The following is a 16,629-nucleotide window of genomic DNA, read 5'->3' as shown; positions in this document are numbered from 1 at the left end:
GCTTTGTAATTTTTTTTACTTTTTATTAACAAAAAAGTTAAATCATGTGGTAAAAGCTCTGTATTTTTCCTCACAAAACACTGTGACATACTACAAATCATTTTGTTCAGTCTCTAAGTTTTTTTTATCACCAACACAACATTTTTTTCCGTCATGAAATATTTTCTGCATCATATATTTAGTTTCTATTACTTATCACTGCACAGTGCAGTCTATAGTGAAACATTGAGCTATCTTTTTTTTTTTTTCCATTTTAAGTTTTTTTTCCTGTTTTTATTTATTTATTTTTTTTTTTTATACCTTTATGAGGTTTTTTTTTTGCTTTATTCTTTGTGTTTTTTCTTTTAATGAATTTTTTTTTGTTTAATTTAGTTTCTTAATATTAATTTTTTATTTATTTAGTTATCAGAATTTCATGACATGAATCCTGAGTTTGACGGGTAACCTGGTTTGACAAGTTAACCCGGAATTTATTTTTTTTAGCTTTTTTCTTTTTAATTAATTTTTTTTTAGTTTAGTTTGTTAATGTTAAATTTCTTTCTATTTAATTATCAAACTTTCATAACACGTATCCCGAACTTGACAAGTTAACCCCAGTTAATTCTAGGTTAACCCGTAATTTTTTTTTCTATTTAGTTATCAAACTTTCAAGACGCGAATCACAGGTTTGACAAGTTAACCTGGTTTGAAGGGTTAACTTAGTTATTTTAGATTTTTTTTCTTTTTCTTCATTAATTTCTTTTCTTTCTGTTGGTTTTTTTTTCTTTTTTTTTTCTTTTTAATTAATCTATTTAATTATAACACTTTTATGACATGACCTTGTAGCCGGACCCACATTTGTCATAACTCAATTTTTGAATAAATAATACAAAAATGAATGGATAAAAATATATTTGAGAATGAGGTCAAAACAACATAAATTCAAAGTTTATAGATGAAATTATTAGATTTGAGAGTAAATTGGTCAGAAATTGAAGAATTAATAAGTTTAGAAATTTAATTAAAATTTGGATTAGTTTAATTAATGAAATTAGAAGAATTAATAAGTTTGTGGACTTAATTAAACTTTGATTTAATTAATTAAATAAATTCAGGGACTTAATTGAAATTAATCCAAGGGTAAAATTAAAAATTTATTGATTAAGGGACCCAATTGATACATTTCAAACAGAAAAGGACCAATCCATAATCTGTCATTTTTTTCATGCCAAATGACGCCGTTTTGATCCCACTGTTCACCATCCCTTCCGTTTCGCATGGACCAGACCGATTCAACAGGGAAAAATCCGGCAACTCATGGCCACGACACCACGATCTCTTGCCCACGATCCCGCTCATGGATTGATTAAAAGGGGAACCACACCAGAGGGGGAGAAATCAATCCAAAAACAGAGCAAATCACAGAAAAGAAAAGGAGCATAAACCAAAAAAAAAAAAAAACACAGAGAAGGAGAAAAAGGCATAGGAGAGTCACAGATCAGCCCTGCCATTGTCTTCGTCTGTGCAAGAAAAAACACAAGAGAGCAAATAGAAAGGAATAAGAAAACAGAGGAAGAGGAATAACAGAAGGAGACGAAGAAAACATAAACAGGGGAAATCAGAGGGGAAGACGAAAACAGAAAGGGAGTGAACTTGCAGAAGGGAGTATCACCAAACGAAACAAAAACAGAGGAATAAACTCAAAGGCAGGGAAAGCAAGAAAATGGCTGGTTGATCAGCAACCGCGCGCCTTCGCCTCCAGCAGACCAGGTAAGCGACTTCTTCTTCTTCCTCGCGTTATTGCAAGTGCCATTCACTTGCTCAGCGCAGCAACACGCGTGCGCTAACGCACGGGAGCCCAACGGGGCTGGCTGGGCTAATGGGCTGAGCTGGGCCAAACTAAAAAAAATTATTAAAAAAAAATAAAAAATGTTAAAAAAATAAAAAATAAAAAATATATATGCATGAATAAAAAACAATATAAATTTATTGGTTTATTCACTGACGTCAGAGTCAGGAATAAAAAATACCGGTTTAAATTTATATTATTCTTTCATTGTATTTTATTTTATTTAACTAGAAAAATAAAAAAAGGAATGTCCATGCGTAAAAAATAAATTTATTTTATTTATTTATTCACTATTACTAGAGTCAGGAATATAAAAATATGGATTTAAATTTATTTTGTTTTATAACTAGGTAATATATACCAACGTCAGAGTTTGAAGTATCCGTAGTTGAATATTCACTAGCGACAAAGTCATGAATATTATGAGCAAATCATCATAACATAAAATAATAAATTTTTAGCAATTTAAGATAAAATCAGCAATGCAGTCTGCCTCGGGCAGAACGTTTAAGGGGTGATAATATCTTTCCTTTTACATAACCAGTCCCGAACCATAGAATTTTTGTTGACCAGTTAGGGTTCCTAGTGACCATAATTCTAGGTGGCGACTCCTTAAACAAAGAATATACACATTAAAGAACAGGATGCCAGAAATCCATTCTTTCCAAAGATTTTATAATTTTTAAGGCCGCCGTGATGTCGGGTGCGACAACATCCAAGGCTCTTGGGTCTAGTGTTGCAACCATACTCACTTAAACTTGAGTCACGTAAGTTTAATATTATAAATATTACTCTTAAGTCAAGCGTTGCAGCTAAACCAGAGGCTCTTGGGTATATATTTGCAGAAAGACCTAACACTTTTAGATCTTAGCTTTCTTTGATATTTTTTATGCAAAAAAAATTAACCCATGGCGTATGCCTTTGTTTTTTTTTTTTTTTTTTTTTAAGCCTTTTACAGTGCAGTACACAGTAAAAAAGTTGATACCTATAGTTTCTTTTTCTCCTTTTTTTTGTTTTTTAATTTAGTTTCTTAATATTAAATTTTTTCTGTTTAATTACCACACTTTCATAACACAAATCCCAGGTTTGACGGGTTAACCCTGTTGATTCGGATTTATTTTCTTTTTCTTCATTAGTTTTTTTTCTTCTTGTAGGTTTTTTTTTCTCTTTGCTTTTTCTTTTTTATTTAATCTTTGTTTTTAATTTAGTTCATTAATATTAAATTTTTTTTCTAATTAGTTATCACATTTTCATGACACGAATCCCAAGTTTGACGGGTTAACCTAATTTGGCTGGTTAACCCAATTGATTCAGATTTATTTTTTCCTCATTAGTTTTGTTCTTCCAATTTTATCTTTTAATATTGTATGCAATCCATAGTGAAAAGGCTGATGCCTTTAGTTTTTTTTTGTTTTTATTTCTTTTTATGCCTTTCACTATGTATTGCATAGTGCAGTCCATGGTGAAAAAGCTGATGCCATCTTTTTTTTCTTTTTAATTAATTTTATTTATTTATTTTGTTGATATTAATTTTTTTTTATTTAGTTATCAGACTTTCATGACATGGATCTCAGGTTTGACAGGTTAACCCAGTTAATTTAGATTTTTTTTCTTTATTAGTTTTTTTCTTCTTATAAGTTTTTTTTTTCTTTTATTTTATCTTTTTATTTAATATTTTTTTTATTTAATTTAGTTCATCAATATTAAATTTTTTTTTCTATTTAGTTATCAGTTGATGCCTTTAGTTTTTTTTTTTTTATGCATTTGACTGTGGACTCCACACAGTGCAGTCCATAGTAAAAAAGCTAATGCCTTTTGTTTGTTTTTTCTTTTTAGTTAATTTTTTTCATTTAATTTAGTTTGTTATTGTTTGATTATTTTCTATTTGGTTATCAAATTTTCATGACACAGATCCCAGATTTGACGGGTTAACCTGGTTTGACGGGTAGCCCAGTTAATTATAGGTTAACTTGTCAACTTTTTTTTTTCTATTTAGTTATCAAACTTTCACGACACGAATCCAAGTTTTGACGAGTTAACCTAATTAATTCAGATTTTTTTTCTTTTTCTTCATGTTGGTTTTTTTTTCTTTGTTTTTTTTTTCTTTTTAATTAATCTATTTAATTATCACGCTTTTATGACACGACCTTACAGCCAGACCCACATGCAAGACTATTGGGTTTGGTATTGCAGCAAAACCCACTTAAACTTGGGTCATGCAAGTTTAATGTTATTATTAATATTATAAATATTACTCTTAGGTCAGAAGTTGCAGCCAAACCTAAGACTCTTAGGTATAGCTTTGCAAAAAGACCTAACACATTTAGATCTTAACTTTTTTTTATATATTTTTTATGCAAAAAATAATTGACCGGCGGCATCTCGTGGGTCATGTAACTAGTAACATAAACTAAAACTGCTCAGTGTTTCACTGTGCATTGCACAGTGCAGTACAAAATGAAACGTTGAGCTGTCTTTTTTTTTTTAGTTTTTTACTTTTTTAAAGTTTTTTTTTCCTGTTTTTATTTTTTTTTTTCATTTTTTATACCTTTATGTGTTTTTTTTTTTCCTTTTTTTGTGTTTTTTTTTTCTTATAAATCAATAAACAATATTGTTCTTCGTTTATTTTCTCTACCAGTATTTTAGTTTAAATAAATGATTGATAATTGTATCTTATAATTGAGAAAAACAATTATTCTCTGATAATCATGGAAAGATGAGATTTTTCAATAATAATAATTTGAGATTTTTTGTCATAGTTTTTAGACCCAGCCCAGTCAAAAGCTCGAGTTTTGATTAGGTCACCAGGTCACTCAGGTCAAATATTTTTTTAAAATTAAAACAATATCATTTTAGTAAAAAAAAAAGAAATTAATGGGTTACAATCGGGTTTTTGATCAGGTTGCCGAGTCATACTGGGTTTTTTTTTTTCTTCAACACAGCCCAGTTCCAATCCCGGGTCAGCTGGGTTTCAAAATTATACTTTTTGTAATGATAATCTTTATTTTTTTTAGAAAAAAAGATATGAATAAAAGAGGTTAGAAGTTTCGATACAACGTCAACAAAAAGACTAGCAAGGACCTTAAGGCTATACTTCACTATTTTTGTTGGTTATTTTTCTTAATCTATTTTCATTGATTATTAAGTTGTAATTTACACAGCCAATGAAATTTTAAAATAGTGATGTATGTTGCTTTAATTTTGATTCAATGAAATTTCTATAATTCATGATTAAAAAACAAAAGTCATGCTACTCAATTGTATAGAAGCTGTACATGATAGTTATTGAGACATTCCTCTAGTGAGGAAGGACTTAATTTTTTTAGTTTAATTTTTCAAAATTAAATTAATTAAAAATTGAGTTGATGATTTGTTTTGATTTGATTTATTTAGAGTTATTATGATTTCATAATTCAGATTGTAAATTTAATAGATTAATCCTAGTTAACTCAAGTCTATCAAATTTACAATTAATATGCGGTTATCCTAGATTAATATACGGTTGTTTCAATATGTTTTTTTTTCTAATAAAAAGATATTTTTCTTGAATTTTTATTAGTCAATCTATATTTTTATCGGTTATCTATGTTGTTTTTTGACTCATCAAATTAATCAGATCATATTAAGTCGATCTCTATAAAAAAAACATTAACAAGACCTAAATTCTCTTTTTAAATATTTTTTAAAAAATAATTGACCACAACATATCACATGTAGAATATCTATATATGCTCTATAGGGCAGCATAATTATTATTCTTTTGTTATATATATATATATATATATATATATATATATATATATATATATATATATATATATATAGAAGTAGCTAGCATGCGCAAGAATAATCATCGAATGTTGGAAAGAGTGCACTATATGTAGTCAAGAGTGGTGTGAGGGTCACATAAATCATGAAGCCTAGAAGTACATTGTGTCACACGATCAGGCATGGTCCCGTAATTAAAAATGATATATTTTCTCCAAGATAATTTATTGAATTTCTTTAAATGCACCAAATAAATACAAGGGTGTTTTTTTTAATAAAAAAAATGGTCTTCGTCAAAGTATTTGGTAGATTTTTATAAATTCTTTAATTTCAATTACATATGAAGAATGGCATCAATAATTCTTCCAAGAATTATGATAGCAATTGTGGACCATATGATATGTATGGAAGAACTCTCGTCAATCACATAAATTATGTTGGCTTTTGGCTGTGTGCACTAGAAATCCTTTTGGAAAAGCTACAGCACATCCACACTCATAATTCAAGTGAAGCTTAGTGTAAATCAATGTATTCCATTCCAAAGACACAAGTATCTCTTATCCAGCTTTAAGGATAAGCTACAAATGATATTCTTCCACTGCATTAATACCCTCTGCACCAAGATACACTAAGATTGGTGCACTAATATTCGCACCACCCCAATACTTAGAATTGATCAAATATCGTAGTAGAAATGTGTCGTAGCTTTCACGCTTATAGTTGAAGTGATCAAGTGTTTGGTTGTAATAACAGGTTTCAAAACCTTCATCAAATTCACCCAAAGTAATTTTATCAGGCTGGACTCGCCAAACTCTTGGCTCTATTGGACTAAGCCTTGGAAGCCCAACATAAAAAATAGGTGAACAATCTTAGAGAAGAAATCACAAAGCTTACTAGTCTACTCGAATAAGCCTTGAGAGATAAATCCGGAAAAGCAACACATATAACTCAGCCTGAATCTATGCCTGTAAGACCCTTCAATCCATAGAATCTGGGGGCAAATGGGTTGTCATTTGATTTTCAACAAGCCATGCATTTCCAACCAGCATACCCCATGACAATGTCATTTATCATTGATTCTACAGAGAATGAATCTCAAAAAGGCAAGATGGTAAAAAAGGATGATCTGAACAAATTGGTTGCCCTAGAGCAAAGGATGAGGGCATTTGAGGGAATTCACCTATATGATCCTATAAAAGCTATTGAGATGTGTTTGGTGCCTAACGTGGTCATTCCTAAAAAGTTTAGAGTGCTAGAACTTATCAAATATATGGGAACTCAATGCCTTATAACTCATCTCAAAGCATACTGCAACAAAATGGTTGAGGTGGTTGATGATGAAAAACTACTGATTCATTTCTTTCAAAACAGCTTGAGTAACGTTGCCTTCACTTGGTATATGCGGTTGGACAATACTAAGATTAAAAAATGAAAGGATTTAGTTGATGCCTTCATGAGGCTATATAAGTTCAATATAGACGTGGGCCCTGATCAATTAAGCTTACAAGCAATTGAAAAGGACAACAAAGAGTCCATAAAGGGATACGCTCGAAGATGGAGTGAGGTAGCTGCATAAGTTAACCCTCCCATGTTGGAAAAAAAGATAATCAGTTTATTTTCCAACACCTTTAAAGCTCCGTACTTTGAATGCTTGGTTAAAAGCTCTACACAACATTTCATTGACCTGGTTGTTATAACCGAGAGGATTGAACAAGCTATTGGGTTAGGTAAGATTGCTGACCCAACTGAGAAGAACAATTTCACTAAAAAAAGGAAAGGACACTGAAGGTGGTTGTCAAGGCACTTACCGTTCCTATAGCTAATTTCTTCACACCGACTCCTAGAAATCAACTATCTTGAAGATAAAGCTATGGTGATAGTAGGTCGAGAACGATCTCATATGACTTCAACTAACTATTGAAAAGATGCCCTTTGTCGAGGAGAATGAATGATTGAAAGATTCTAGAAATTCCAATCAATTATCGCTAAATGTTTAGCCCCTTTATGTGTTATCATGCCAATATTCATAGCTCAAGATATTGGCACAAGATCTTTGTTGTTAAACATCTTTTTCAAAGTTTCAATGAAATAATGAGTTTGTCCTTCAATTGTGTTTACGACCAAGCATTATTCATTTTCCTTTCCCTTTAAGAACTCATAAATACACCTTTACAGCCTTGCATGATCTCATATACTCAATTCACTTCTTTTACCAAAATCTTTTCTGCTAGAATGAATTTTGAAAAATTAAACTTGTTTTTGGTTTCAAAAACAATTTGATGTTTATTTAAAAATAACATGAACCAAGCAACTCTTTCATCGAGGTGGTCAAATTCAAAAACCAGAGAATATAAATAGAAAAATGAATTGTCACTCTCACACCATAACTCTTTAGCCAAGTATTTTAAATGTATGAATAATGATACGTAGTGAATTTGTTTTTCATGAACTCATGAAATGCATCTCTTTGCAAAGGCCAAACCATCACACCAGACAAAATAAAAATTTATTGATCTTAACTGCTTGCACTTGAAATGAGGAAATGTCATCTTTGTTATCCCTTTCATGTTCTAAAATGAATATATCCCTTGTGGTCCTTCTTTGAGCTTGAATAAATTTTCTTTCATGAAAAATCGCGACTAGGATCACACCCTACACTGGGGGCAAGTGAAATTTCGATGATCAAGAAAGATGATAAAGCTGTGAGAAAGCTAAAAGGCAAAAAAGCCCAAGAAACTCAAATGCTAGGGGAATGCTCAAATCACAAGAAAAAGTGATAGCCAAAACAAAGTGAATATGTCCCGGCCAAAACAATGAAAAAGGGAAAATAAAAAAAGCAGCAAAAGAAACGATGAAAGACATAAAGAGTCGAACTGCTGATAGTGATCCTCAGTTTTTGAAACCTTGAAACACTATTTAAGCCTTATGAATCCTTTTCTTTCATAGCCAAGAACCACAACCTATGTTATGTGCCTATAGAAGTCCTTTCTAATCAAGCAAGCAAGCAACTTGAAACAATAAACGGTGCTCTCAAAATGCAAAGAATACCTTTTTATAGAAGTTATGATATCAAGAACAAACTACTCATTATTATTCATGTTGATAAAATAAATGTTCACAACGAGAAATTTTTCTCAAACAAAACCTCGAGCTTTTTCTTGAGCTTTTCACTTAGAAACCTACAAAAATAGAAGGTCACCTCATGATGTACCATCACCGATGGCAACATCGCCAGCACAAGAACAAATTATTTCCTTTCTAAGAAAATAACCAAAGAGTTGCAAGATTTCAAAAGCAAATTGTTTTAAACTCACATCAAAATAATTTTTATTGTCAAAATGCAAGATCAAGATTTCAAGATTCATTCTAGACAAAGATTCTTTCACTAAAACAAAAAAAAAAAAAGAGAGAGGAGAGAATGGGTACTCAAAACCATCATTTGTCTGAGTCACTTGTCGCGGGGGGCACGACGTCGTCTAGTGACGGAAGAGGCTCTCTGTCATGCCTGTTGTTGTGAGGTGTTGTGTGTTGGAAAGAGTTTTGGATTTAATCCTAAAATTATGATTAATGTCAGGAGTCGCCACCTAGTATTGTGGACACTAAGAACCTATGGTCTGCGAGAGTCTGAGTAAGGGACTAGTTGTGCAAGGGGAAGACGCATCACCCCCAGTGCACCCTACCTAAGGTAAGCTGCATTGTTGTTTGATTGTTTTTTCTAAGTCGGGTTTCTATCCATTCGTCTTTTCTAAGGCTCAAGGCAAATCTCTTTTTATGAGAGAGTCTCTACCTTATCGGGTTAAATCCTAACAGTTTTAAAGTTTGAATTTTAGCATCGCATTTATTTACACCTTGTATCTTTAATACTCGAGGGTGTACTTTATCATGTAATTTTACACCCCACAAATATTAAAGTTTACATTTGGACCTTAAAAAAAATTGGAAAAAAGGTTTTTGATATTTTGGTTAAATTCTAATGGATAATCATAAACTGGTTACGATGTCTATTTTTTATTTAAAAAAAAAACATGAAAAAGATGCAATTTGTTTTTTTTTTTTATGAAAAATATGCTTGAATTTTTTTTTTTGGATTTGACCGTATGCAATAAAATATCTTTTTTTCTTTTTTGAAAATGTTTTGAAATTTTTTTTGAAATATTTCCGATAGAACCAAATATTTTAATACCAGATTTGTATTTTATAGTGTAAATATAGAACCTAATATTATGTAAAATGGACAGAAAAATATTTAAGAAAATTATGATTTTTTTTTAATGATTTTTGAAAAATTTTGGATTTTTTTTCAAAAACAAAAATGGGGTCGGGGCAAACTAGACCAACCCAGCCATTTGGCTCGGGCCAATAACAAAGTTAATTATTCTGCCGCTGCATGCAGAAATGATTATGCATGCAGCGGCCTCGACGAAGAAGAAGGAGGCGACGCAGGGAGGAGAACCACATGAGGTGGTGAGGGTCTGCGGTCGTGCTGGGGATGTTTGTTCGGTGGCTCAGGGGGCTTCGGTTGAGGTGACGGTGGCAGGTGGCAAAGGAAGCAGAGAAAAAGAAAATGGGAGTAGCTGCAGAGAGGAGAGAGAAGGTTAACGGTGGCTCTAGGTGGTCGGTAGGTGGCTTCCTATGGTGGAGCTGATGTTGGGAAGACCAATGATGAGGGTGGTGGTGGCTGAAGGCAACAACAGAGAGAGAAAGAAAAGAGAAGACTCGTTGCAAAAAACAAAACTGGGGAGAAGGCTGGTTTTTTTGTGATTTTTGGACCTGATTTTCTCCTCCCTCGGGCCATCAATGGAGCCTCTATTTATAGGTGGTGGAAGAGGGTAATCTCATCTTCACTGGGGTAAAATTTAAGCCCTTGATTATGTTGAGAAGGATCCCAACCGTTGGTTCAAAGTAGCCTCCTTGAGTTGTCAAATCTACAGGAAAATGCTGCCTAAGTTGACCTCTTCACGCCGTCGTCGTGCTGTCACTCATCCTGAACCGTTCACATGGGGTTCTAGAGAAATTGCAGGGGATCCGTTTCCTGCAAGTTTTGTTCAATTTGATGGAGAAATCAAGCATTCAATGCACCTGCAAAGTAGGCTCCCATGTTGTTTATTTCGGGTAAAACGGGGAAGACAATGAACAGTGACCAGACGACGCGTCGTTGGTCCTCTCTCTCTCTCTCTGTTTTTTTTAAAGTAAAACGGCGCCGTTTTGGATTGAATTAGAGATTTTTATTGAATTTCAATTTAGTCCTCTGACTTTCAATTTGTTTTAATTGAACCCCTAATTGACTCTAAACGTTTGATTTAATGCAATTAAGCCCCTGATGAACTTCAAATGCAGCCCCGTATTTTACGCACCTTGTGCAATATGGTCATTGGTCTCATATTTTGTCAATCTAACCCCTAATTGACCATTAAACTTTCAATATCTTCAATTTAGCCCCCCATTTTTGTCAATTAAGCTCCTAAAGTGTGGCGCCTCTTGCATATTGATCCTCGGCTGCGAATTTTGTAAATTTAACCCCTAATTGACCCCAAAACTTCAATTTTCTTGCAATTTTACCTCTGATTTCAATCATTTAACTCGGTAAAAATTAAATTTGGTCTCTTAAAATTCTAATCTTCTCAATTAAGCCCAAATTAAGCTCCCAAACTTAATTTTTCACCAATTAAGCCCCAAATAAAAATAATTTGACCCATTTAAAGTATAATTAAGTCCTTGCACTTAATTAAATTCTTCAATTGGACCCAAATTAATTCTTAAACATAATTAAAATTGAATTTGGCCCATGATTAAATCAAATTGGCCTATTAAAAATTTAATTATGTCATTGGACTTAATTTTTATACAAATTCATCCAATAATCATTTAATTTGACCTTGTATTTGCATTTTTTTTCTCCATTTTTGGGCATAACAGGGTACAATTAGGCCTTAAATTTTCTTCAAAAATAGAAGCTTGATTTCCCGGCCTGCTTTCTCCACGTTGCCAGCCTTTTTTTTATTTTTTGATTTTTGTTTTGAAAAGGAAGTGATTTTTGGGGAATAACCCAGAATAGGGTTATAACAGTTGCCCCTCTCTTTACAATGTTTACGATAGAAAGTCCCGTAAGAGACTTTAGATAGTAAGCGTTGTAAAGAAGAAAAAGAAGAATGAGAGATGACGGAATTATGAATCCTTTTGCGGGCTAGAAAGTGCACTCAAAGTAAAAACTGGAAGATTTATCTTTTGAAAATTCAGAGATTTCAAAGTGGTCGAATTGTCATGGGTGACTTACCTAGAGGAATTTGAAAAAAGGTTTTTTGTAATGTGGTCTTATTGTAATGGGTGACCTACCAGATGAAAAATGAAAAGATTTTTCTAAGTGTTGAAAAATACAAAGATTTTTCAAAGTGGTGAAAAATACCGAGATTTTTCAAAGTGTTGAAAAATACAAAGATTTTTCTAAATAATCTTGTTATAATGGGCAACCTGTCCAGGTGAAAAGCACGAAGATTTTTTAATGTGGTGAAAAATGTACACAAAGTGGTCTTTTTGTAATGGGCGACCTGCCCAGGTGAAAGGTTTTGAAAAATACAGAGATTTTTCAAAGTGATCTTGTTGTAATGGGCGACCTGCCCAAGTGGAAAGTGAAAAGAGTTTTCAAAGTGGTGAAAAATACGAAGATTTTTTAAAGTGGTCTTAGTGTAATAGGCGACCCACCCAAATAAAAAATGAAAAGAGTTTTTAAAAAGGTCTCATTATGATGGGTGACCTACCCAAGTGAAAACAATGAAATGTCTTGAAGGGACAACATGATAGGACTCGAAGGTGCATTATACAAGAGATTGGAGCTAAAATGAGTGTTTGAAAAGAGATAGGACCCAAGGGGAACGAGGGCTGAAAGGCACACTCGATAGGAAGTAGGGTTAGAAAATGCACTACCTAAGAGGTGAGGGCTTAAAAACGCACTCGAAAAGAGGCAGGGTTACACTACCTATGAGGTAAGGGCTCAAAGGCGTATTCAAAAAGAGATAGGGTTAGAAAACCCACTACCCAAGAGGTGGTCGAGAGCTCAAAGGCGCACTCACAAGGAGGCATGGTTAGAAAACACAATACCAAGGAAATAATGGCTTAAAGGTGCACTTATAAAGAGGTATGGTTGGAAAACGCACTACCCAAAGTGGGTGAGGGCTCTAAGGCACACTTAAAAGGAGATAGGGTTAGAAAACACACTACCCAAGAGGTGAGGGCTTGAAGGCGCACTTAAAAAGAGGTAGGGTTGGAAAACGCACTACCTAAAGTGGTTGAGGGCTCTAAGGCTCACTCAAAATGAGGTAGGGTTAGAAAACACACTACCTAAGAAGTGGGGGCTCAAAGGCACACTTGAAAAGAGATAGGGTTAGAAAACACACTACCTAAAGTGGTTAAGGGCTCAAAGGCGCACTCGAAAGGAGGTAGGGTTAGAAAACGCACTACCTAAGGTGTTCGAGGCTCAAAGGCGCACTCGAAAAGAGGTAAGGTTATAAAATGCACTACCTAAGATGGTTGAGGGCTCAAAGGAACCCTAAAAAAGAGGTAGCTTTAGAAAACACACTACCTAAAATGGTTCAGGGCTCTAAGGCGCACTAAAAAAGAGGTATAGTTAGAAAACACATTACCTGGGAGATAATAGCTCAAAGGTACATTCAAAAGGGAGATAGGGCTAGAAAGCACATTATCTGAATGATGAGGGCTCAATAACCCGCTCAAAAAGAGGTGATGATGAGATATCGATTTGTCAAGGATGAAAGTAATGCATCATGATCAATATGTATGTATACTTACTTGAGAAATATAGGTCTCTTTGTCTTCATAGGATTTTCATCTTCTTAAAAGTTTGAGTCTCTAATAGTAAGCTTTGATGACTCTTTCCGCTCTTGCTTACTCGAGTCATATCTTGTGATCTTAACCTCTAGGAGGGGTAGGACATAAGCATACTTGTTTCCCCACAAACCTTCATCTGAAGGATTACCAACTATGCACTATATCTCATGTTTTCTTAGAAGAGGAATCACGAAGCCAGCCCTATGTGTTTTGGTGGATTGCCCCCCAGTTTGATCATGTCTCTAAGTGTTTAATTCGGGTTTTCTTTGGGGATGAGGCTATGTGGAAGAAGATCTAGTTATTTACAAGAAGTTGTTTTCATGAAGAATTTTTAAAATTTCAAAGCTATTCCAAAGAATCATTTTGATGCTTGTTCAAAACAAACTTGTTCTGAAAAATTCAAGCAATTCTCATGGATAGGTTTACATGAGTGTTAAAAAAAAAATTCTACTTTTGGTGAAGTGAAATGATGTTTGATTGGTCAAAAGGGTTTAAGCTTCAATATGAGGGTTTCAAAGAACCAGTTTTTGAAGCATTCATTTTGCTTGCATGAATAATGACTTGTTTCACATGGGAAAGCAAAGTCTATCAATCCAAATTGACTGCCTTTGATTAAAAAGGGCTTGATTGGGCACGTAATGTAGGCTGTGGCTCTAGACTATTAACAAAAAGGATATTTAGGCTCAAAAAGTGTTTAAGGGACTTCAAGACTAAGGATCACTAATGCTTATATCCCAAACTCTTTTTTTTTTTTCATGAATTTCCGGACCTTGGAATTAATTTGCAAAATGTGGTGCCCCTCAATGTTGGGCTTTTTCTTCTTTTAGTTTTTAGCATCATTATATTAGTGATTTTTGTGACACGTTCAAATCCCTTTCGAACTCTTATATGCCCTCCAGCTTTGTTTGGGCACTTTTGATCAATGAGGATTTCGTTTCATGCCCCCAAGCGTTGTTTGGGCACTTTTATCGTTTGAGGACTTTTTATAACCCTCAAGGTTGTTTAGGCACTTTTAGTCATTATGGAATTTTGTTTTTTTTGCACTTGCCCCCTAGTGTAGGGTGTGATCCTAGCCAAAGTTATTTTTCAAGAAATATGTATTAGGCTAAAAAAAGGGATTGCAAAATGAGTTTTTTAGAATTTGTGAAAGAATGATCAGAGATGGTCTTTCTACATTTCAAATGCATTCATTCAGAATCGACAAGCTTTGCTTTCTCACATACGAATATGAAAAATGGTTTCTCATTATTCATGCAGTCAAAACTCAGCTTTGAAGTTTTTTTCATGGTGTTTGGGTTGTCTTACAGGTTTTTTAAGTGTTAGAATATCATTTGAATTTTCAAAACTTGTTTATTAGAACAAACACCAATTAACTTTGATTTTTCAAAAATCCTTCTGAAAACATTAAGTCGTGCTTTTTTTTTTTAGAGAAAAAAAAAAGAAGGAAAAACACCAAAGAATTCTTGGTATAGTGGTTTTGTGAGTACAGAGTGTGCTCAGTGTGTTATTTACATGAAAGCACATCATGAACACAGAAAAACAAATGATTTTATTAACAGGAAAGGCTCATTTGACATAGAAAGTCTTGTTGTATTATGAGATAAATTGCCAACAAGACTAAAACAGGTTGAAATAAACATGATCAAACAAAAGGAAATAATTGGGTAGGCTCCATCCTCCCAACTTGTGGCAGAACTTCATCCTCTATCCTCGAGAATGCACACTACTTTCTTCACACCCTGCTTCTGCCATCAGTGCTTTGATGTTTTCGAAGCATTCCACCTCCAGTGCATTCACCGATCCACTATATGAAGCATGATTGGGAGAGGGTTCGAACTCACGCTTGGAGTTCCTTCGAGGGTGATCCATCCAACTTTAATCAAATGCATAAGCCTCTTCTTAAAGGCACTGCAAGTATGAATGTTGTGTCCCGCGGCGCCAGCATGATATTCGCAAGTGAGGTCGGGCTTGTACCAATTGGGGTAAAGTGGTTGTAAAGGTGTCAAGGGTTCAGGAGCTATACGCCCAATGCTTAGTAGCTTTTAATACATCTCATTTAAGGGAAATGGTAATGGAGGTAGCTGTTCCTGGACTCTTTAATGTTTGGTTTGAGGCTCAAGTTTTCTGGTAGGAAAAGAAGAGTTAAAATTGATGTTGGCGATTTGGGGTGAAGATGATGGAGTGTGATAGTTTTGGAATGGGTTCTTCCTACCCTCAACATGGCCAACCACTTTCTTTTAACCTTTGAATCTCCTTTTCTCCACAGGTGCAGAGATTTTACCACTCTTTATTCCTTGTTCTATGCTTTCAGCTACTGCCACAACATCAATAAATTGCTAGGCCAAACTACCCATCACATGCTCGTAGTATGGGTCCTTGAGCGTATTGGCAAATAGAGTGACCATCTCTTTATCCAGGAGCGAAGGATGTACTTGAGCATCTAGGTCTCTCCACTTTTGAGCATATTCCCTTATGCTTTCCTTGTCTCTTTTCTCTAGATTGGATAGACTAGTTCTATCAGGAGCAATGTCCATATTGTACTTGTATTTCTTGACAAAAGCATCCACCAAGTCTTTCCATTTTTGGATCTGTGTGTTGTCCAATCTCATGTACCAATTTAATGCCGCCCCACTTAAGCTATCTTGGAAAAAGTACATTAGTAGTTTTTCATCATGTACTACTTCTACCATTTTATTTTAGTAAGATTTGAGATAAGTCATAGAGCATTGTGTTCTGGTATATTTGATGAATTCAGGAACATGGAACTTTTTCAGGACAACCACATTTGGGACCAGACACATTTCTGATGCTCGTATTGAATCGTACAAGTATACCCCTTCAATGGCTTTAATTTGAGCTTCCAATGCCGCCATTTTATCTTGACCAATGTCATTAGACGACTTGGTTTTGTGGGACTCATTGGTAAATGGATATATGACTGCAGGGGTACGTGCTGATGGCATTGAGTGCACAAATGATGGATTGTATGGAGGTTCTTGACCATGTTCACTCATTGTTTCTTTGGGTTGAGATGTTACTGAAGGTTGAACAAAAATAACTGGCCAGTTGGAAAGACCTTCACCAGAGGCATTTCTAAGTGTTTGCTCGAGTAAGCTAGTGAGACAAGCCACGCTTGCTTTTAGAGACTCTAACTCTTCTTGGAAATGGGCATCACGGTGAGCACGCTCTTC

This window comes from Populus alba, chromosome 1 (assembly GCF_005239225.2).
Source record: "Populus alba chromosome 1, ASM523922v2, whole genome shotgun sequence".
NCBI lineage: Eukaryota > Viridiplantae > Streptophyta > Magnoliopsida > Malpighiales > Salicaceae > Populus > Populus alba.
This window is presented reverse-complemented; position numbering follows the sequence as displayed.